Raw genomic sequence first — 22,580 nt, 5'->3', positions numbered from 1 at the left:
CTGGCCCTGACCCTAAAACCCTAGACCTGAGCCTTGGCCCTTACCCTAAAACCCTAACCCTGGGCCCTGGCCCTGATCAAAAAACCCTAACTATGGGCCCTGACCCTAAAACAACCCTAACCCTGGGCCCTGACCCTAAAACAACCCTAACCCTGGGCCCTGACCCTAAAACAACCCTAACTTTGGGCCCTGGCCCTGACCCTAAAACACCCCTAGCCCTGGGCGCTGGCCCTAAAACAACCCTAACCCTGGGCCCTGACCCTAAAACAACCCTAAACCTGGGCCCTGGCCCTGACCCTAAAACAACCCTAACCCTGGGCCCTGACCCTAAAACAACCCTAATCCTGGGCCGTGACCCTAAAACAACCCTAACCCTGGGTCGGGACCCTAAAACAACCCTAACCCTTGGCCCTGACCCTAAAACAACCCCAACCCTGGGCCCTGAGCCTAAAACAACCCTAACCCTGGGCTCTGACCCTAAAACAAACCTAACTCTCAGCCCTGACCCTAAAACCACCATAACCCTGGGCCGTAGCCCTGACCCTAAAACAACCCTAACCCTGGGACCTGGCCATGACCCTAAAACAACCCTAACCCTGGGCCCTGGCCCTGACTCTAAAACAACCCTAAACCTGGGCCCTGGCCCTGAGCCTAAAACCCGAACCCTGGGCCCTGGACCTGAGCCTAAAACCCTAACCCTGGGCCCTGGCCCTGAGCCTAAAACCCTAACCCTGGGCCCTGGCCCTGAGCCTAAAACCCTAACCCTGGGCCCTGGCCCTGACCCTAAAACCCTAATCCTGGGCCCTGGCCCTTACCCTAAAACCCTAACCCTGGGCCCTGGCCCTGATCAAAAAACCCTAACCGTGGGCCCTGACCCTAAAACAACCCTAACCCTGGGCCCTGACCCTAAAACAACCCTAACCCTGGGCCCTGACCCTAAACCAACCCTAACCCTGGGACCTGACCCTAAAAAAACCCTAACTCTGGGCCCTGACCCTAAAACAACCCTAACACTGGGCCCTGACCCTAAAACAACCCTAACACTGGGCCCTGGCCCTGACCCTAAAACAACCCTAACCCTGGGCCCTGGCCCTGACCCTAAAACAACCCTAACCCTGGGCCCTGGCCCTGAGCCTAAAACCCTAACCCTGGGCCCTGGACCTGAGCCTAAAACCCTAACCCTGGGCCGTGACCCTAAAACAACCCTAACTTTGGGCCCTGGCCCTGACCCTAAAACACCCCTAGCCCTGGGCGCTGGCCCTAAAACAACCCTAACCCTAGGCCCTGACCCTAAAACAACCCTAAACCTGGGCCCTGGCCCTGACCCTAAAACAACCCTAACCCTGGGCCCTGACCCTAAAACAACCCTAACCCTGGGCCCTGACCCTAAAACAACCCTAACCCTGGGCCGGGACCCTAAAACAACCCTAACCCTGGGCCCTGACCCTAAAACAACCCTAACCCTGGGCCCTGTCCCTAAAACAACACTAACCCTGGGCCCTGACCCTAAAACAACCCTAACCCTGGGCCCTGACCCTAAAACAACCCTAACCCTGCGCCCTGAACCTAGAACAACCGTAACCCAGGGCCCTGACCCTAAAACAACCCTAACCCTGGGCCCTGACTTTAAAACATCCCTACCCCTGGGCCCTGACCCTAAAACAACCCTAACCCTGGGCCCTGACACTGAGCCTAAAACCCTAACCTTGGGCTCTGGCCCTGAGCCTGAAACCCCAATCCTGGGCCCTGGCCCTGAGCCTAAAACCCTAACCCTGGGCCCTGGCCCTGAGCCTAAAACCCTAACCCTGGGCCCTAACCCTAAAAGAACCATAACCCTGGGCCCTGACCCTAAAACAACCCCAACCCTGGGCCCTGACCCTAAAAGAAGCCTAACCCTGGGCCCTGACCCTAAAACAAACCTAACTCTCAGCCCTGACCCTAAAACCACCATAACCCTGGGCCCTAGCCCTGACCCTAAAACAACCCTAACCCTGGGACCTGGCCATGACCCTAAAACAACCCTAACCCTGGGCCCTGGCCCTGACTCTAAAACAACCCTAAACCTGGGCCCTGGCCCTGAGCCTAAAACCCGAGCCCTGGGCCCTGGACCTGAGCCTAAAACCCTAACCCTGGGCCCTGAACCAAAAACAAACCTAACTTTGGGCCCTGGCCCTGAACCTAAAACAACCCTAAGCCTGGGCCCTGGCCCTGACCCTAAAACAACCCTAACCCTGGGCCCTGACCCTAAAACAACACTAACCCTGGGCCCTGACCCTAAAACAACACTAACCCTGGGCCGTGACCCTAAAACAACACTAACCCTGGGCCCTGACCCTAAAACAACACTAACCCTGGGCCCCGACCCTAAAACAACCCTAACTTAGGGCCCCGGGCCCTGACCCTAAAACAACCCTAACCCTGGGCCCCGGGCGCTGACCCTAAAGCCCTAACCCTGGGCCCCGGGCCCTGGTCTTAAAGCCCTAAACCTGGACCCCGGGCCCTGACCCTAAGCCCTAACCCTGGGCCCCGGGCCCTGCCACTAAAGCCCTAACCCTGGGCCCCGGGCCCTGGCCCTAAAGCCCTAACCCTGGGCCCCGGGCCCTGGCCCTAAAGCCCTAACCCTGGGCACCGGGCCCTGGCCCTACAGCCCTAACCCTGGGCCCCGGGCCCTGGCCCTAAAGCCCTAACCCTGGGACCCGGGCCCTGGCCCTAAAGCCCTAACCCTGGGCCCCGGGCCCTGGCACTAACGCCCTAACCCTTGGCCACGGGCCCTGGCCCTAAAGCCCTAACCCTGGGCCCGGGGCCCTAAGCCTAAAACCCTAACCCTGGGCCCTGGACCTGAGCGTAAAACCTTAACCCTGGGCCCTGACCCTGAACCTAAAGCCCTAAACTTGGGCTCTGGCCCTGAGCCAGAAACCCCAACCCTGGGCCCTAGACCTGAGCCTGAAACCCTAACCCTGGGCCCTGACCCTAAAACAACCCTAACCCCGGGCCCTGACGCTAAAACAACCCTAACCCTAGGCCCTGACCCTAAAACAACCCTAACCCTGGGCCCTGACCCTAAAACAACCCTAACCCTGGGCCCTGACCCTAAAACAACCCTAACTTAGGACCCTGCGCCCTGACCCTAAAACAACCCTAACCCTGGGCCCCGGGCCCTGGTCCTAAAGCCCTAATCCTGGGCCCCGGGCCCTCACCCTAAAGCCCTAACGCTGGGCCCCGGGCCCTGCCACTAAAGCCCTAACCCTGGGCCCCGGGCTCTGCCCGTAAAGCCCTAACCCTGGGCCCCGGGCCCTGGCCCTAAAGCCCTAACCCTGGTGCCCGGGCCCTGGCCCTAAAGCCCTAACCCTGGTCCCCGGGCCCCGGCCCTAAAGCCCTAAACCTGGTCCCCGGGCCCCGGCCCTAAAGCCCTAACCCTGGGCCACGGGCCCTGTCCCTAAAGCCCTAACCCTGGGCCACGGGCCCTGGCCCTAAAACCCTAACCCTGGGCCCTGGCCCTGAGCCTAAAACCCTAACCCTGGGCCCTGGACCTGAGCCTAAAACCCTAACCCTGGGCCCTGAACCTAAAACAACCCTAACTTTAGGCCCTGGCCCTGACCCTAAAACCCTAACCCTGGGCCCTGACCCTAAAACCCTAACCCTGGGCCCTGACCCTAAATCCCTAACCCTGGGCCCTGACCCTAAAACTCTAACCCTGGGCCCTGGCCCTGACCCTAAAAACCTAACACTGGGCCCTGGCCCTGACCCTAAAACCCTAACCCTGGGCCCTGGCCCAGAGCCTAAAACCCTAACCCTGGGCCCTGGCCCTGACCCTAAAACCCTAACCCAGGGCCCTGGCCCTGACCCTAAAACCCTAATCCTGAGCCTTGGCCCTTACCCTAAAACCCTAACCCTGGGCCCTGGCCCTGATCAAAAAACCCTAACTATGGGCCCTGACCCTAAAACAACCCTAACCCTGGGCCCTGACCCTAAAACAACCCTAACCCTGGGCCCTGACCCTAAAACAACCCTAACACTGGGCCCTGGCCCTGACCCTAAAACAACCCTAACCCTGGGCCCTGGCCCTGACCCTAAAACAACCCTAACCCTGGGCTCTGGCCCTGAGCCTAAAACCCTAACCCAGGGCCCTGGACCTGAGCCTAAAACCCTAAACCTGGGCCGTGACCCTAAAACAACCCTATCTTTGGGCCCTGGCCCTGACCCTAAAACCCTAACCCTGGGCCCTGGCCCAGAGCCTAAAACCCTAACCCTGGGCCCTGGCCCTGACCCTAAAACAACCCTAACCCTGGGCTCTGGCCCTGAGCCTAAAACCCTAACCCTGGGCCCTGGACCTGAGCCTAAAACCCTAACCCTGGGCCGTGACCCTAAAACAACCCTAACTTTGGGCCCTGGCCCTGACCCTAAAACACCCCTAGCCCTGGGCGCTGGCCCTGACCCTAAAACAACCCTAACCCTGGGCCCTGGCCCTGACCCTAAAACAACCCTAACCCTGGGCCCTGGCCCTGAGCTTAAAACCCTAACCCTGGACCCTGGCCCTGAGCCGAAAACCCTAACCTTGGGCTCTGGCCATAAGCCTGAAACCCCAACCCTAGGCCCTGGCCCTGAGCCTAAAACCCTAACCCTGGGCCCTGGCCCTGAGCCTAAAACCCTAACCCTGGGCCCTAACACTAAAACAAGCATACCCATGGGCCCTGACCCTAAAACAACCCTAACCCTTGGCCCTGACCCTAAAACAACCCCAACCCTGGGCCCTGACCCTAAAACAACCCTAACCCTGGGCTCTGACCCTAAAACAAACCTAACTCTCAGCCCTGACCCTAAAACCACCATAACCCTGGGCCCTAGCCCTGACCCTAAAACAACCCTAACCCTGGGCCCTGGCCCTGACTCTAAAACAACCCTAAACCTGGGCCCTGGCCCTGAGCCTAAAACCCGAACCCTGGGCCCTGGACCTGAGCCTAAAACCCTAACCCTGGGCCCTGGCCCTGAGCCTAAAACCCTAACCCTGGGCCCTGGCCCTGAGCCTAAAACCCTAACCCTGGGCCCTGGCCCTGACCCTAAAACCCTAATCCTGGGCCCTGGCCCTTACCCTAAAACCCTAACCCTGGGCCCTGGCCCTGATCAAAAAACCCTAACCGTGGGCCCTGACCCTAAAACAACCCTAACCCTGGGCCCTGACCCTAAAACAACCCTAACCCTGGGCCCTGACCCTAAAACAACCCTAACCCTGGGCCCTTACCCTAAAAAAACCCTAACTCTGGGCCCTGACCCTAAAACAACCCTAACACTGGGCCCTGACCCTAAAACAACCCTAACCCTGGGCCCTGGCCCTGACCCTAAAACAACCCTAACCCTGGGCCCTGGCCCTGACCCTAAAACAACCCTAACCCTGGGCTCTGGCCCTGAGCCTAAAACCCTAACCCTGGGCCCTGGACCTGAGCCTAAAACCCTAACCCTGGGCCGTGACCCTAAAACAACCCTAACTTTGGGCCCTGGCCCTGACCCTAAAACACCCCTAGCCCTGGGCGCTGGCCCTAAAACAACCCTAACCCTGGGCCCTGACCCTAAAACAACCCTAAACCTGGGCCCTGGCCCTGACCCTAAAACAACCCTAACCCTGGGCCCTGACCCTAAAACAACCCTAAGCCTGGGCCCTGACCCTAAAACAACCCTAACCCTGGGCCGGGACCCTAAAACAACCCTAACCCTGGGCCCTGACCCTAAAACAACCCTAACCCTGGGCCCTGACCCTAAAACAACCCTAACCCTGGGCCCTGACCCTAAAACAACCCTAACCCTGGGCCCTGACCCTAAAACAACCCTAACCCTGGGCCCTGAACCTAAAACAACCGTAACCCAGGGCCCTGACCCTAAAACAACCCTAACCCTGGGCCCTGACTTTAAAACATCCCTACCCCTGGGCCCTGACCCTAAAACAACCCTAACCCTGGGCCCTGACACTGAGCCTAAAACCCTAACCTTGGGCTCTGGCCCTGAGCCTGAAACCCCAATCCTGGGCCCTGGCCCTGAGCCTAAAACCCTAACCCTGGGCCCTGGCCCTGAGCCTAAAACCCTAACCCTGGGCCCTAACCCTAAAAGAACCATAACCCTGGGCCCTGACCCTAAAACAACCCTAACCCTGGGCCCTGACCCTAAAAGAACCCTAACCCTGGGCCCTGACCCTAAAACAAAGCTAACTCTCAGCCCTGACCCTAAAACCACCATAACCCTGGGCCCTAGCCCTGACCCTAAAACAACCCTAACCCTGGGACCTGGCCATGACCCTAAAACAACCCTAACCCTGGGCCCTGGCCCTGACTCTAAAACAACCCTAAACCTGGGCCCTGGCCCTGAGCCTAAAACCCGAGCCCTGGGCCCTGGACCTGAGCCTAAAACCCTAACCCTGGGCCCTGAACCAAAAACAAACCTAACTTTGGGCCCTGGCCCTGACCCTAAAACAACCCTAAGCCTGGGCCCTGGCCCTGACCCTAAAACAATGCAAACCCTGGGCCCTGGCCCTGACCCTATAACAACCCTACCCCTGGGCCCTGACCCTAAAACAACCCTAACCCTGGGCCCTGACCCTAAAACAACACTAACCCTGGGCCCTGACCCTAAAACAACACTAACCCTGGGCCCTGACCCTAAAACAACACTAACCCTGGGCCCTGACCCTAAAACAACACTAACCCTGGGCCCCGACCCTAAAACAACCCTAACTTAGGGCCCCGGGCCCTGACCCTAAAACAACCCTAACCCTGGGCCCCGGGCGCTGACCCTAAAGCCCTAACCCTGGGCCCCGGGCCCTGGTCTTAAATCCCTAAACCTGGACCCCGGGCCCTGACCCTAAGCCCTAACCCTGGGCCCCGGGCCCTGCCACTAAAGCCCTAACCCTGGGCCCCGGGCCCTGGCCCTAAAGCCCTAACCCTGGGCCCCGGGCCCTGGCCCTAAAGCCCTAACCCTGGGCACCGGGCCCTGGCCCTACAGCCCTAACCCTGGGCCCCGGGCCCTGGCCCTAAAGCCCTAACCCTGGGACCCGGGACCTGGCCCTAAAGCCCTAACCCTGGGCCCCGGGCCCTGGCCCTAACGCCCTAACCCTTGGCCACGGGCCCTGGCCCTAAAGCCCTAACCCTTGGCCCGGGGCCCTAAGCCTAAAACCCTAACCCTGGGCCCTGGACCTGAGCGTAAAACCTTAACCCTGGGCCCTGACCCTGAACCTAAAGCCCTAAACTTGGGCTCTGGCCCTGAGCCTGAAACCCCAACCCTGGGCCCTAGACCTGAGCCTGAAACCCTAACCCTGGGCCCTGACGCTAAAACAACCCTAACCCTAGGCCCTGACCCTAAAACAACCCTAACCCTGGGCCCTGACCCTAAAACAACCCTAACCCTGGGCCCTGACCCTAAAACAACCCTAACTTAGGGCTCCGGGCCCTGACCCTAAAACAACCCTAACCCTGGGCCCCGGGCCCTGGTCCTAAAGCCCTAACCCTGGTGCCCGGGCCCTGGCCCTAAAGCCCTAACCCTGGTCCCCGGGCCCTGGCCCTAAAGCCCTAACCCTGGTCCCCGGGCCCTGGCCCTAAAGCCCTAACCCTGGACCACGGGCCCTGTCCCTAAAGCCCTAACCCTGGGTCATGGGCCCTGGCCCTAAAACCCTAACCCTGGGCCCTGGCCCTGAGCCTAAAACCCTAACCCTGGGCCCTGACCCTAAAATAACCCTAACCCTGGACCCTGACCCTAAAACAACCCTAACCCTGGGCCCTGACCCTAAAGCAACCCTAACCCTGGGCCCTGACCCTAAAACAACCCTAACCATGGGCCCTGACCCTAAAACAACCCTAACCCTGGGCCCTAACCCCAAAACAACCCTAACCCTGGGCCCTGACCCTAAAACAACCCTAACAATGGGCCCCGATCCTAAAACAACCCTAACACTGGGCCCTGGCCCTGACCCTAAAACAACCCTAACCCTGGGCCCTGGCCCTGACCCTAAAACAACCCTAACCCTGGACTCTGGCCCTGAGCATAAAACCCTAACCCTGGGCCCTGTACCTGAGCCTAAAACCCTAACCCTGGGCCGTGACCCTAAAACAACCCTAACTTTGGGCCCTGGCCCTGACCCTAAAACACCCCTAGCCCTGGGCGCTGGCCCTGACCCTAAAACAACCCTAACCCTGGGCCCTGGCCCTGACCCTAAAACAACCCTAACCCTGGGTCCTGGCCCTGAGCTTAAAACCCTAACCCTGGGCCCTGGCCCTGAGCCAAAAACCCTAACCTTGGGCTCTGGCCATAAGCCTGAAACCCCAACCCTAGGCCCTGGCCCTGAGCCTAAAACCCTAACCCTGGGCCCTGGCCCTGAGCCTAAAACCCTAACCCTGGGCCCTAACACTAAAACAAGCATAACCATGGGCCCTGACCCTAAAACAACCCTAACCATGGGCCCTGACCCTAAAACAACCCCAACCCTGGGCCCTGACCCTAAAACAACCCTAACCCTGGGCCCTAACCCCAAAACAACCCTAACCCTGGGCCCTGTCCCTAAAATAACCCTAACCCTGGGCCCTGACCCTAAAACAACCCGAACCCTTGGCCCTGACCCTAAATCAACCCCAACCCTGGGCCCTGACCCTAAAACAACCCTAACCCTGGTCCCTAACTCTAAAACAACCATAACCATGGGCCCTGGCCCTGACCCTAAAACAACCCTAACCCTGGGCCCTGGCCATGACCCTAAAACAACCCCAACCCTGGGCCCTGGCCCTGACCCTAAAACAACCCTAAACCTGGGCCCTGGCCCTGAGCCTAAAACCCTAACCCTGGGCCCTGGACCTGAGCCTAAAACCCTAAACCTGGGCCCTGACCCTAAAACAACCGTAACTTTGGGCCCTGCCCCTGACCCTAAAACAACGCTAACCCTGGCCCCTGGCCCTGACCCTAAAATAACCCTAACCCTGGGCCCCGGGCCCTGAGCCTAAAACCCTAACCCTGGGCCCCGTGCCCTGCCCCTAAAGCCCTAACCCTGGGCCCCGGGCCCTGGTCCTAAAGCCCTAACCCTGGGCCCCGGGCCCTGCCCCTAAAGCCCTAACACTGGGCCCCGGGCCCTGCCCCTAAACCCCTAACCATGGGCCCCGGGCCCTGGCCCTAAAGCCCTAACCCCCTGGGCCCCGGGCCCTGGCCCTAAAGCCCTAACCCTGGGCCCCGGGCCCAGGCCCTAAAGCCCTAACCCTGGGCCCCGGTCCCTGGCCCTAAAGCCCTAACCCTGGGCCCCGGGCCCTGGCCCTAAAGCCCTAAACCTGGGCCCCGGGCCCTGGCCCTAAAGCCCTAACCCTGGGCCCCGGGCCCTGGCCCTAAAGCCCTAACCCTGGGCCCCGGGCCCTGGCACTAAAGCCCTAACCCTGGGCCACGGGCCCTGGCCCTAAAGCCCTAACCCTGGGCCCGGGGCCCTGAGCCTAAAACCCTAACCCTGTGCCCTGGCCCTGAGCCTAAAACCCTAACCCTGGGCCCTGGCCCTCAGCCTAAAACCGTAACCCTGGGCCCTGACCCTGAGCCTAAAACCCTAACCCTGGGCCCTAAACCTAAGAGAACCATAACCCTAGGCCCTGACCCTAAAACAACCCTAACCCTGGGCCCTGACCCTAAAACAACCCTAACCCTGGGCCCTGACCCTAAAACAACCCTAACCCTGGGCCCTGACCCTAAAACAACCATAACCCTGGGCCCTGGCCCTGACCCTAAAACAACCCTAACCCTGGGACCTGGCCATGACCCTAAAACAACCATAACCCTGGGCCCTGGCCCTGAACCTAAAACAACCCTAACTTTGGGCCCTGGCCCTGACCCTAAAACCCTAACCCTTTGCCCTGACCCTAAAACCCTAACCCTGGGCCCTGACCCTAAATCCCTAACCCTGGGCCCTGACCCTAAAACTCTAACCCTGGGCCCTGGCCCTGATCCTAAAAACCTAACACTGGGCCCTGGCCCTGACCTTAAAACCCTAACCCTGGGCCCTGGCCCTGAGCCTAAAACCCTAACCCTGGGCCCTGGCCCTGACCCTAAAACCCTAACCCAGGGCCCTGGCCCTGACCCTAAAACCCTAATCCTGAGCCTTGGCCCTTACCCTAAAACCCTAACCCTGGGCCCTGGCCCTGATCAAAAAACCCTAACTGTGGGCCCTGACCCTAAAACAACCCTAACCCTGGGCCCTGACCCTAAAACAACCCTAACCCTGGGCCCTGACCCTAAAACAACCCTAACACTAGGCCCTGGCCCTGACCCTAAAACAACCCTAAACCTGGGCCCTGGCCCTGACCCTAAAACAACCCTAACCCTGGGCTCTGGCCCGGAGCCTAAAACCCTAACCCAGGGCCCTGGACCTGAGCCTAAAACCCTAACCCTGGGCCGTGACCCTAAAACAACCCTAACTTTGGGCCCTGGCCCTGACCCTAAAACACCCCTAGCCCTGGGCGCTGGCCCTGACCCTAAAACAACCCTAACCCTGGGCCCTTACCCTAAAAAAACCCTAACTCTGTGCCCTGACCCTAAAACAACCCTAACACTGGGCCCTGACCCTAAAACAACCCTAACACTGGGCCCTGGCCCTGACCCTAAAACAACCCTAACCCTGGGCCCTGGCCCTGACCCTAAAAAAACCCTAACCCTGGGCTCTGGCCCTGAGCCTAAAACCCTAACCCTGGGCCCTGGACCTGACCCTTAAACAACCCTAAACCTGGGCCCTGGCACTGACCCTAAAACAACCCTAACCCTGGGCCCTGACCCGAAAACAACCCTAACCCTGGGCCCTGACCCTAAAACAACCCTAACCCTGGGCCCTGACCCTAAAACAACCCTAACCCTGGGCCCTGACCCTAAAACAGCCCTAACCCTGGGCTCTGGCCCTGACCCTAAAACAACGCTAACCCTGGGCCCTGGCCCTGACCCTAAAACAACCCTAACCCTGGGCCCTGGCCCAGAGCCTAAAACCCTAACGCTGGGCCCTGGACCTGAGCCTAAAACCCTAACCCTGGGCCCTGACCCTAAAACAACCCTAAATTTGGGCCCTGGCCCTGACCTTAAAACAACATTAACCCTGGGCCCAGGCCCTGACCCTTAAACAACCCTAAACCTGGGCCCTGGCACTGACCCGAAAACAACCCTAACCCTGGGCCCTGACCCTAAAACAACCCTAACCCTGGGCCCTGACCCTAAAACAACCCTAACCCTGGGCCCTGACCCTAAAACAACCCTAACCCTGGGCCCTGGCCCTGAGCCTAAAACCCTAACCCTGTGCCCTGGCCGTGAGCCTAAAACCCTAACCCAGGACCCTAACCCTAAAAGAACCATAACCCTGGGCCCTGACCCTAAAACAACCCTAACCCTGGGCCCTGACCCTAAAACAACCCTAACCCTGGGCCCTGACCCTAAAACAAACCTAACCCTGGGCCCTGACCCTAAAACAACCATAACCCTGGGCCCTGGCCCTGACCCTAAAAGAACCCTAACCCTGGGACCTGGCCATGACCCTAAAACGACCCTAACCCTGGGCCCTGGCCCTGACTCTAAAACAACCCTAAACCTGGGCCCTGGCCCTGAGCCTAAAACCCTAACCCTGGGCCCTGAACCTAAAACAACCCTAACTTTGGGCCCTGGCCCTGACCCTAAAACAACCCTAACCCTGGGCCCTGGCCCTGACCCTAAAACAACGCTAACCCTGGGCCCTGGCACTGACCCTATAACAACCCTAACCCTGGGCCCTGACCCTAAAACAACCCTAACCCTGGGCCCTGACCCTAAAACAACCCTAGGCAGCCTAGGCAGGAGGATCGCTTGAGGCCAGGAGTTGGAGACCAATCAGTGTTAAATAGTGAGACTCTGTGTCTACCAAAAAAAAGAGACATTAGCCAGGTCTGGTAGTGGTTCACACCCGTAGTTCCAGCTACCTGGGAGTCTGGGGTGGGAGAAATCCCTTGAGCCTGGGAAGTCTACACTACAGTGAGCCAAGATTGTGCCACTGCACTCCAGCCTGGGCGACAGAGTGAGACCCTGTCTTAGAAAGAAAAAAGAAAAGAAAGTGTTAATCCCCCTATGGGAATCTCCTCTTCTCCTGCTCTCTCTGGAACCTCACTTGTCGGTTCTTCCTCCCACTCTCCTGTATCTTTAACCTATCCCCCACTTTTAGCTCCTTCCCATCATCATTTAAATTACTCAAACTTCTTCTGTTTTAAAAACCTCTCCCTAAACTCAGGGAGAGGTCTCCTGCACACCCATTGAGCCATCTGCTCTCCCTGGTGCCTTCTCCACAGCAGCCAGAGCCATGTCTCTAATCCATGAATCTCATCAGGTTACTCCCCCAATGCATTAGTATTGGAAGCGATGGTGCGGATTAGAACAGTGTTAAGGCACGGTGTGGATTTTATTACATTAGTATTGGAAGCGATGGTGTGGACTAGATCAGTGATAGGCCACGGTGTGCATATTATTACATTAGTATTGGAAGCAATGGTGCGGATTAGATCAGTGTTAGGGCATGGTGTGGATATTATTACATTAGTACTGGAGGCGATGGTGTGGATTAGATCAGTGTTAGGGCATGCTCTGGATATTATTACATTAGTATTGGAAGCGACGGTGTGGATTAGATCAGTGATAGGCCATGGTGTGGATATTATTACATTAGTATTGGAAGCGATGGTGTGGATTAGATCAGTGTTAGGGCATGGTGTGGATATTATTACATTAGTACTGGAAGCGATGGTGTGGATTAGATCAGTGTTAAGGCATCGTGTGGATATTACTACATTAGTATTGGAGGCGATGGTGTGGACTAGATCAGTGATAGGGCATGGTGTGGATATTATTACATTAGTATTGGGAGTGATGGTGTGGATTAGATCAGTGTTAAGGCATGGTGTGGATATTATTACATTAGTACTGGAGGTGATGTTGTGGACTAGATCAGTGATAGGGCATGGTGTGGATATTATTACATTAGTATTGGAAGCGATGTTGTGGATTAGATCAGTGACAGGGCATGGTGTGGATATTATTACATTAGTATTGGAAGCGATGGTGTGGATTAGATCACAGTTAAGGCATGGTGTGGATATTATTACATTAGTACTGGAGGTGATGGTGTGGACTAGATCAGTGATAGGGCATGGTGTGGATATTATTACATTAATATTGAAAGCGTTGTTGTGGACTAGAACATTGTTGGAGCATGGTGTGGACAGTATTACATTACTATTGGAAGCGATGGTGTGGACTAGATCAGTGATAGGGCATGGTGTGGATATTATTACATTAGTATTGGAAGCGATGGTGTGTACTACATCAGTGATAGGGCATGGTGTGGATATTATTACATTAGTATTGGCAGTGATGGTGTGGATTAGGTCAGTGATAGGGCATGGTGGGGATATTATTACATTACTATTGGAAGCGATGGTGTGGACTAGATCAGTGATAGGGCATGGTGTGGATATTACTACATTAGTACTGGAAGCGATGGTGTGGATTAGATCAGTGATAGGGCATGGTGTGGATATTATTACATTAGTATTGGAAGCGATGGTGTGGATTAGATCAGTGATAGGGCATGGTGTGGATATTATTACATTAGTATTGGAAGCGATGGTGTGGATTAGATCAGTGATAGGGCATGGTGTGGATATTGCTACATCAGTATTGGAAGCGATGGTGTGGACTAGATCAGTGATAGGGCATGGTGTGGATATTATTACATTAGTATTGGAAGCGATGGTGTGGACTAGATCAGTGATAGGGCATGGTGTGGATATTATTACATTAGTATTGGAAGCGATGGTGTGGACTACATCAGTGATAGGGCATGGTGTGGATATTATTACATTAGTATTGGCAGTGATGGTGTGGATTAGGTCAGTGATAGGGCATGGTGGGGATATTATTACATTACTATTGGAAGCGAGGGTGTGGACTAGATCAGTGATAGGGCATGGTGTGGATATTACTACATTAGTACTGGAAGCGATGGTGTGGATTAGATCAGTGATAGGGCATGGTGTGGATATTATTACATTCGTATTGGAAGCGATGGTGTGGATTAGATCAGTGATAGGGCATGGTGTGGATATTATTACATTCGTATTGGAAGCGATGGTGTGGATTAGATCAGTGATAGGGCATGGTGTGGATATTGCTACATCAGTATTGGAAGCGATGGTGTGGATTAGATCAGTGATAGGGCATGGTGTGGATATTGTTACATCAGTATTGGAAGCGATGGTGTGGATTAGATCAGTGATAGTGCATGCTGTGGATATCACTACATTAGTATTGGAAGTGATGGTGTGGACTAGATCAGTGACAGGCATGGTTTGGATATTACTACATTAGTATTGGAAGCGATGGTGTGGATTAGATCATCGATAGGGCATGGTGTAGATATTACTACATTGTTATTGGAAGCGATGGTGTGGATTAGATCAGTGATAGGGCATGGTGTGGATATCACTACATTAGTATTGGAAGCGATGGTGTGGACTAGATCAGTGATAAGGCATGGTGTGGATATTACTACATTAGTATTGGTAGTGATGCTGTGGACTAGATCAGTGATAGGGCATGGTGTGCATATTATTACATTAGTATGGGAAGCGATGGTGTGGACTAGATCACTGATAGGGCATGGTGGGGATATTATTACATTAGTATTGGAAGCGATGGTGTGGACTAGATCAGTGATAAAGCATGGTGTGGATATTACTACCTTAGTATTGGAAGTGATGCTGTGGACTCGATCAGTGATAGGGCATGGTGTGGATATTACTACATTAGTATTGGAAGCGATGGTGAGGATTAGATCAGTGATAGGGCATGGTGTGGATATTATTACATTAGTATTGGAAGCGATGGTGTGGATTAGATCAGTGATAGGGCATGGTGTGGATATTACTACATTAGTATTGGAAGCAATCGTGTGGATTAGATCAGTGATAGGGCATGGTGTGGATATTATTACATTAGTATTGGAAGCGATGGTGTGGACTAGATCAGTGATAGGGCATGCTGTGGATATTTTTACATTAGTATTGGAAGCGATGGTGTGGATTAGATCTGTGACCGGGCATGGTGTGGATATTATTGCACTAGTATTGGAAGGGATGGTGTGGATTAGATCAGTGATAGGGCATGGTGTGGATATTACTGCATTAGTACTGGAAGCGATGGTGTGGATTAGATCAGTGATAGGGCATGGTGTGGATATTATTACATTAGTATTGGAAGTGATGGTGTGGATTAGATCAGCGGTAGGGCATGGTGTGGATATTATTACATTAGTATTGGGAGTGATGGTGTGGATTAGATCAATGATAGGCCATGGTGGGGATATTATTTCATTACTATTGGAAGTGATTGTGTGGATTAGATCGGCGTTAAGGCATGGTGTCGATATTACTCCATTAGTATTGGAAGCGATGGTGTGGATTAGATCAGTGATAGGGCATGGTGTGGATATTACTACATTAGTATTGGAAGCGATAGTGTGGATTAGATCAGTGACAGGGCATGGTGTGGATATTATTTCATTAGTATTGGAAGTGATGGTGTGGATTATATCAGTGATAGGGCATGCTGTGGATATTATTACATTAGTATTTGTGGCGATGGTCTGGACTAGATCAGTGATAGGGCATGGTGTAGATATTATGACATTACTATTGGAAGCGATGGTGTGGATTAGATCAGTGATAGGGCATGGTGTGGATATTATTGCACTAGTATTGGAAGCGACGGTGTGGATTAGATCATCGACAGGGCATGGTGTGGATATTACTTCATTAGCATTGGAAGCGATTCTGTGGATTAGATCAGTGACAGGGCATGGTGGGGATATTATTACATTAGTATTGGAAGCGATGGTGTGGATTAGATCAGTAATAGGGCATGGTGTGGTATTAATACATTAGTATTGGAAGCGATGGTGTGGACTAGATCAGTGATAGGACATGGTGTGGATATTATTACATTAGTATTGGCAGTGATGGTGTGGATTAAATCAGTGATAGGGCATGGTGAGGATATTATTACATTAGTATTGGAAGCGATGTTGTGGACTAGATCTGTGATAGGGCATGGTGTGGATATTATTACATTAGTATTGGGAGCGATGGTGTGGAGTAGATCAGTGATAGGGCATGGGGCGGATATTACTACATTAGTATTGGAAGCGATGGTGTGGATTAGATCAGTGATAGGGCATCGTGTGGATATTACTACATTAGTATTGGAAGCCATGGTGTGGACTAGATCCGTGATAGGGCTAGGTGTCAATATTATTACATTAGTATTGGAAGCGATGGTGTGGATCAGGTCAGTGATAGGGCATGGTGTGGATATTGCCACATCAGTATTGGAAGCGATGGTATGGATTACATCAGTGATAGGGCACGGTGTGGATAATATTACATTAGTATTGGAAGCGATGGTGTGCATTAGATCAGTGATAGGGCATGGTGTGGATATCACTACATTAGTATTGGAAGCGATGGTGTGGACTAGATCAGTGATAGGGCATGGTGTGGATATCATTACATTAGTATTGGAAGCGATGGTGTGGACTAGATCAGTGTTAGGGCATAGTGTGGATATTATTACATTAGTATTGGAAGCGATGGTGTGGATTAGGTCAGTGATAGGGCATGGTGTGGATATTACTACATTAGTATTGGAAGCGATGGTGTGGATTAGATCAGTGATAGGGCATGGTGTGGATATTACTACATTAGTATTGGAAGCGATGGTGTGGATTAGATCAGTGATAGGGCATGGTGTGGATATTACTACATGAGTATTGGAAGGGATGGTGTGGATTAGATCAGTGATAGGGCATGGTGTGGATATTGCTACATCAGTATTGGAAGCGATGGTGTGGATTAGATCAGTGATAGGGCATGGTGTGGATATTATTACATTAGTATTGGAACCGATGGTGTGGATTAGATCAGTGATAGGGCATGGTGTGGATATTGCTACATCAGTATTGGAGGCGATGGTGTGGATTAGATCAGTGATAGGGCATGGTGTGGATATTATTACATTAGTATTGGAAGCGATGGTGTGGACTAGCTCAGTGACAGGGCATGGTGTGGATATTATTACATTAGTATTGGACGTGATGGTGTGGATTAGATCAGTGATAGGGCATGGTGTGCATATTATTACATTAGTATTGGAAGCGATGGTGTGGACTAGATCAGTGATAGGGCATGGTGTGGATATTATTACATTATTATTGGAAGTGATGGTGTGGATTAGATCAGCGATAGGGCATGGTGTGGATATTATTACATTAGTATTGGGAGTGATGGTGTGGATTAGATCAATGATAGGCCAAGGTGGGGATATTATTCCATTAGTATTGGAAGTGATGGTGTGGATTAGATTGGCGTTAAGGCATGGTGTCGATATTACTACATTAGTATTGGAAGCGATGGTGTGGATTAGATCAGTTATAGGGCATGGTGGGGATATTACTACATTAGTATTGGAAGCGATAGGGTGGATTAGATCAGTGATAGGGCATGGTGTGGATATTACTACATTAGTATTGGAAGCGATGGTGTGGATTAGATCAGTGATAGGGCATGGTGTGGATATTACTACATTAGTATTGGAAGCGATGGTGTGGATTAGATCAGTGTTAGGGCATGGTGTGGATATTATTACATTAGTATTGGAAGCGATGGTGTGGACTAGATCAGTGATAGGGCATGGTGTGGATATTATTACATTAGTATTTGAAGCGATGGTGTGGATTACATCAGTGTTAGGGCATGGTGTGGATATTATATGGGTGTTAGGGCACGGTGTGGATATCATAGTAATGTAGGGCACAGTGTGATTATTATATTAGAGGCCACTGTAAGAATATATATTAGCAGCCACTGTGTCTTGGACGTTGACAATGATACTAGGGTGTACTCCAAACAGTGCGATTTGTGGGTTTTCTTTTTCTAGATGAAGTTCTTCCTCTGCAGAGTACTCTAAATACTCACTCCTTGGCACTCAGGGCCGTGGACAGGAGCTTTTTACTCACCAATGAAGAACACCAAGTTAACACGACCCTCGTGCTGCCCTGAGGAAGTTGAAGCTCCTCGCTGCTTCTGGCACCTCCGCGGGAAGTTCGTTGGGGCGGGATCGCGCGCCCTCTGGTGGCTCCGTGGTTCAGCACAGACGCTCTTGCTCACAGTTTCTCGGCGGATGTGCGCCCCCTCCTGGCTGTCCTGAAATACCTATAAAATTCAATATTCCGTTTATTCAGTGTCATAATTTTGGAAATTCAAACCGAAATAAAGGCCACTACATCCATACCCTTCCCATAAATGGTGATGGAAGAATTATTTGGAAGCCAAATGGAATGAAGTGACTCTATACACAAATTAAAACACAAAAACCTACTCAAAATTGTCCAGAGACTACAACTTCAAATGCAAAACTATAATCTAAAAGAAAACCTAAGAGACATTGGATCTGGTGTTGAGTTTTAACACACAGCATCAAGTGCCAATTCGTGAAAATACTGAGAACAGACTTTATAAAGCTAAATTTTCTACTATGAAAAACCCTATTCAGAGAACAAAAAGACAAGACACACTGTGAGAAGATATTTAGAAAATACAAACGTGATTTTAAAAACTGTATTGAAGATACACAAAGAACTCTTCAAACGAACACTAAGAAAACTAAAAACCCAAATAAAACTGGGTAAATATCTGAACAGACATCCAGCCAAATAAAATGTATAGATAGCAGGCCAGGTGTGGTGGCTCATGCCTATAACCCCAGCACTTTGGGAGGCTGAGGCGGGTGAGTCACCTGAGGTCAGGAATTTGAGATCAGCCTGGCCAACATAGTGATACCCCCTCTCTACTAAAAATACAAAAAAATTAGCCACGCATGGTGGTGGGTGCCTGTAATCCCAGCTACTTGGGAGGCTGATGCAAGAGAATTGCTTGAACATCGGAGGTGGAGGTTGCAGTGACCCAAGATCACGCCACTGCACTCCAGCCTGAGTGACAGAACGAGACTCTATCTCAATAAAAAAAAAAAGAAAAAAGAAAAAAAAGAAAATATACAGATATCACATAATCACACAAAAGGATGCTCAATATATCTCATTAGGAGACTGCAAATTAAAATAATGCTGAGATATCACTGCACACCTAGTACAACTGTGGTACTCTTAAAAAAGCTCAACAGTAACAATTGGAGGTTGAAGAACAATAGGTACGGCCATTCATTACTGGCAGAATGCATGAATGGGTACAGCCACTTTGGGAAATAGTTTGACAGTTTTTCCCAAAGATAAACAAGTCTTACCTTACAATCCAACAAATGCACCCCTAAATTGTGTATGTTTAGACAGCTGCTTTGAAAAATTATGTTCAAACAAAAACTAGCATGTAATTATATACGAGCCACTCTACTCATAATGGCCAAAACTTGAAGTAATCAGAACGTTCTTCAATAGCTGAATGCATAATCAATTTGAAGTACAACCATGCAATGGAACACCATTCACCAACAGAAAGGAATGAACTGTCAATCCATGAAAACAAATGAATGAATCTTGCATCTATGTTGCTAAGTAAAGGGTGGCAGTATGAAGATGTTATACATTATATGACTCCATTCATATAACATTCTGGAAAAAGCACAACCAAAGAGATGATAGTCAGATCAGTGACTGTCTGGGGTGGGGATTTGAAGTATTCTGTATGCTGCTTCAGTAGTGGATATCTGACACTATGCATTTGATAAAACCCACAGAATTTTAATGCACAAAGAACAAACCACAATCTACACAAATTAAATGATTTAGGATGTGGAAGTATCTAAGGACAAAATACAGAGTGCAACCAAGAATCGAACTGTATTACCAATGTATGTTGCAAGTGGTGGGCCAAAGGTGCTGAGCTGGAAATGAGTAGAAGCCATAGACTAAAAACAAAACGTACTATATACACCAACAGTGGACTCTATTTTATAAAGTTATTTCCCATAGGGATAATAGTTAATTTTGAAACTACTATATCTGTAAAAAGAAAAATAACCATGATTTTCCTCTATACTATCAACACTCCACTTTTAACAGCAAATTGTGGGGGGGTGGGGGGTGTTTCCCATACCAACCAATATTCCAACTCTCTGGAAAACAATTGGGTATCCTGTAATTCAACTGTGACACTGATTACCTGGAGTTAGTATACACCCTACAAGTTAAGGGCTTAGTAACACCAGACTGTCCACAACCTCAGATGCCAATCACAAGTAGTGAATCCCCAGTTTACCCAAACTTCTATATGACTTGGCCAGAAACTAGGCATTCCTACACCCCCTCTTCAGGTTTGACAATTTGCTATGATGGCTTATGGAACTAGGAAATACTTACTTATGTTTACTAGTTATTATGGTCTCAATGTGTGTACACCCCCACCCCAAATTCCTATTTTGAAATGTAATCCCCAAAGGGATGGTATTCAGAGGTAACCGAGAGGTGATCGGATCATGAGAGTGCTGTCCTCATGAATGAAACCAGTGCCCTTATAAAAGCATCTAGGAGCCCGTTTCCCCATTCTGCCATGTCACGACATGCTAGAAGGCACTATCTATGATAGATGAGCCCTCACTAGACATCAAATCTGTCAGCCTTGATCTGGAACTTTCCAAATTCCATATTTTAGGAATTTTTATGGAAGCTTCATCATGTAGACATGACGGATTATTAACTCAATTTCCAGTCCCTTCACACCCTCAAAGGATTGCATGTTAAGCTAAAAGTTACAACCTTCTTATCATGGCTTGGTCTTTCTGGTGACCATCCCCATCCTGAAACCATCCAGGAACCCACAGAGTGTCCTTATTAGAACAGAAGCCATTCCTATTATCCACGAGATTCCAAGAGATTTAGGAACTCTGCATCAGGAACCAGGGCCAAAGACCAAATATTAGAACACAAGATGCTCCTAGCACCCCTACTGTTCAGGAAATTATAATAGTTTTAGAAGCTCTGTACCAGGAACTGCAGACACAGACCAAACATATATTTCTTATTAAGTCCCAACCTGGAATCTTGATCAAGAATGAATTCATTGTTCCCAATGGTACAAGGGATGAAATAAATGGCAGATAGTAGGAGCCAGGTTCCTCACTATTACAGTGAGAAGTTACAGATAAAAAATAGGGAAGCCTAGAATGATCTCTGTCATAATGAGTCAGAATATATATATACAACATAAGTATAAACTCACATTTAGCTTAACATATACATAGATGGTTCCACATAGAAACCTTTATAATTAAGTGGGTACATATAAGTTAGAAGACACACATATATTTCTTTGCACTGTCAGCTGTAAGTGTCATGACGCAATGACCACATTTAGTGGCCAGATGTAAGTTGTTCATACCATTCTCTAACAAAAGAAATCAGGGCTATTAGAAGAAATAGCTGAAACTAGGACTGGGACAGAAAATATATGAGCCAGGGTACTTTTGAAGTAACAGAAATAAATTATAAAAAAAAACCATGAAATTACGTAAAAGGAGCCAGTGGAAAGAGCTACCAATGGCCACAGGTATGAACAAAGAGCAACAAAATACTGTACAATTAGATAACAACCAAAAGATTAAAGTAACTATCTGTGGACCCATACTGGTATAAATAAATGATTAAACAGATATGCAAATGGGCTGAATAGAAATCTCTTATACAGAAGAATTCCAAATACCTGATATAGACAGCCATCAAGGAGGTGGGGCTAACTCCCCACTCCTTTAAGTATGAGCTCTGCATGATGACTTCCTCCAAAAGCATACATACAATATAGACATGGGAAAAAAGTAACTTCACAGTGAAAAACCTGAAAACACTGCCTCAACCAAGTGATAAAAGTTAACATTAATGGTGATAACACATCTTGAGAGCATGAAGTGACTAGACTAGCGCTTGCAAACCAAAAATAAAATTCAAAGATCTTTCCCACAACCACCTCTCCACCAGGGGACACCAAAGTTAACCTGGAAGACTGGTTCAGGCTATGATGGGAAAGAGGTGGTCAGACATGCCTCATGATGCCCTCCTCCCTTTTGGAATTCAGGAAAAGCCAATCAGCATTTAACATCAACACAACCTTAAATCTGATAAGAAACATTTACAATCTATTCTCTCTGAAGCCTGCTACCTGCAAGCTTCATCTCCATGACAAAACCTTGGTCTCCATAACCCCTTATCATAGCCCAGACACTCCTTTCTATTGATAGTAAGTCTTTCAACAAACTGCCAATCAGAAAAATTTTAAATGTACCTATAACCTGGAAGCCCCACCCCACCCTAATCCATTGGGTTGTCCCACCTTTCTGGACCGAACCAATATATATCTTAAATACACTTGATTGATGTCTCCTATCTCCCTAAAATGTATAGAACCAACCTGCACCCCAAAGACCTTGGGCACATGTTCTCAGGGTCTCCTGAGGGCTGTGTCAAGGGCCATGGTCACTCATATTTGGCTCAGAATACATCTCTTCAAATATTTTACAGT

At 50.8% G+C, this 22,580-nt stretch overlaps 1 long non-coding RNA gene across 1 annotated transcript in view; it reads right to left on the bottom strand.

Annotated features, from left to right (window-relative positions):
• LOC134756489 (uncharacterized) overlaps positions 1 to 22,580 on the bottom strand; it is an 87,443-nt gene that overhangs the window by 59,287 nt on the left and 5,576 nt on the right. The window contains exon 2 of the long non-coding RNA XR_010129228.1: positions 18,074 to 18,269. This is a non-coding gene — a long non-coding RNA (uncharacterized lncRNA). The remainder of the gene's footprint in view (positions 1 to 18,073; positions 18,270 to 22,580) is intronic.

This window comes from Gorilla gorilla, chromosome 9, assembly GCF_029281585.2.
Source record: "Gorilla gorilla gorilla isolate KB3781 chromosome 9, NHGRI_mGorGor1-v2.1_pri, whole genome shotgun sequence".
Classification (NCBI taxonomy): Eukaryota; Metazoa; Chordata; class Mammalia; order Primates; family Hominidae; genus Gorilla; species Gorilla gorilla.
Note: the sequence above shows the minus strand (reverse complement) of the source record. Positions and strands in the feature narration are given on the sequence as shown.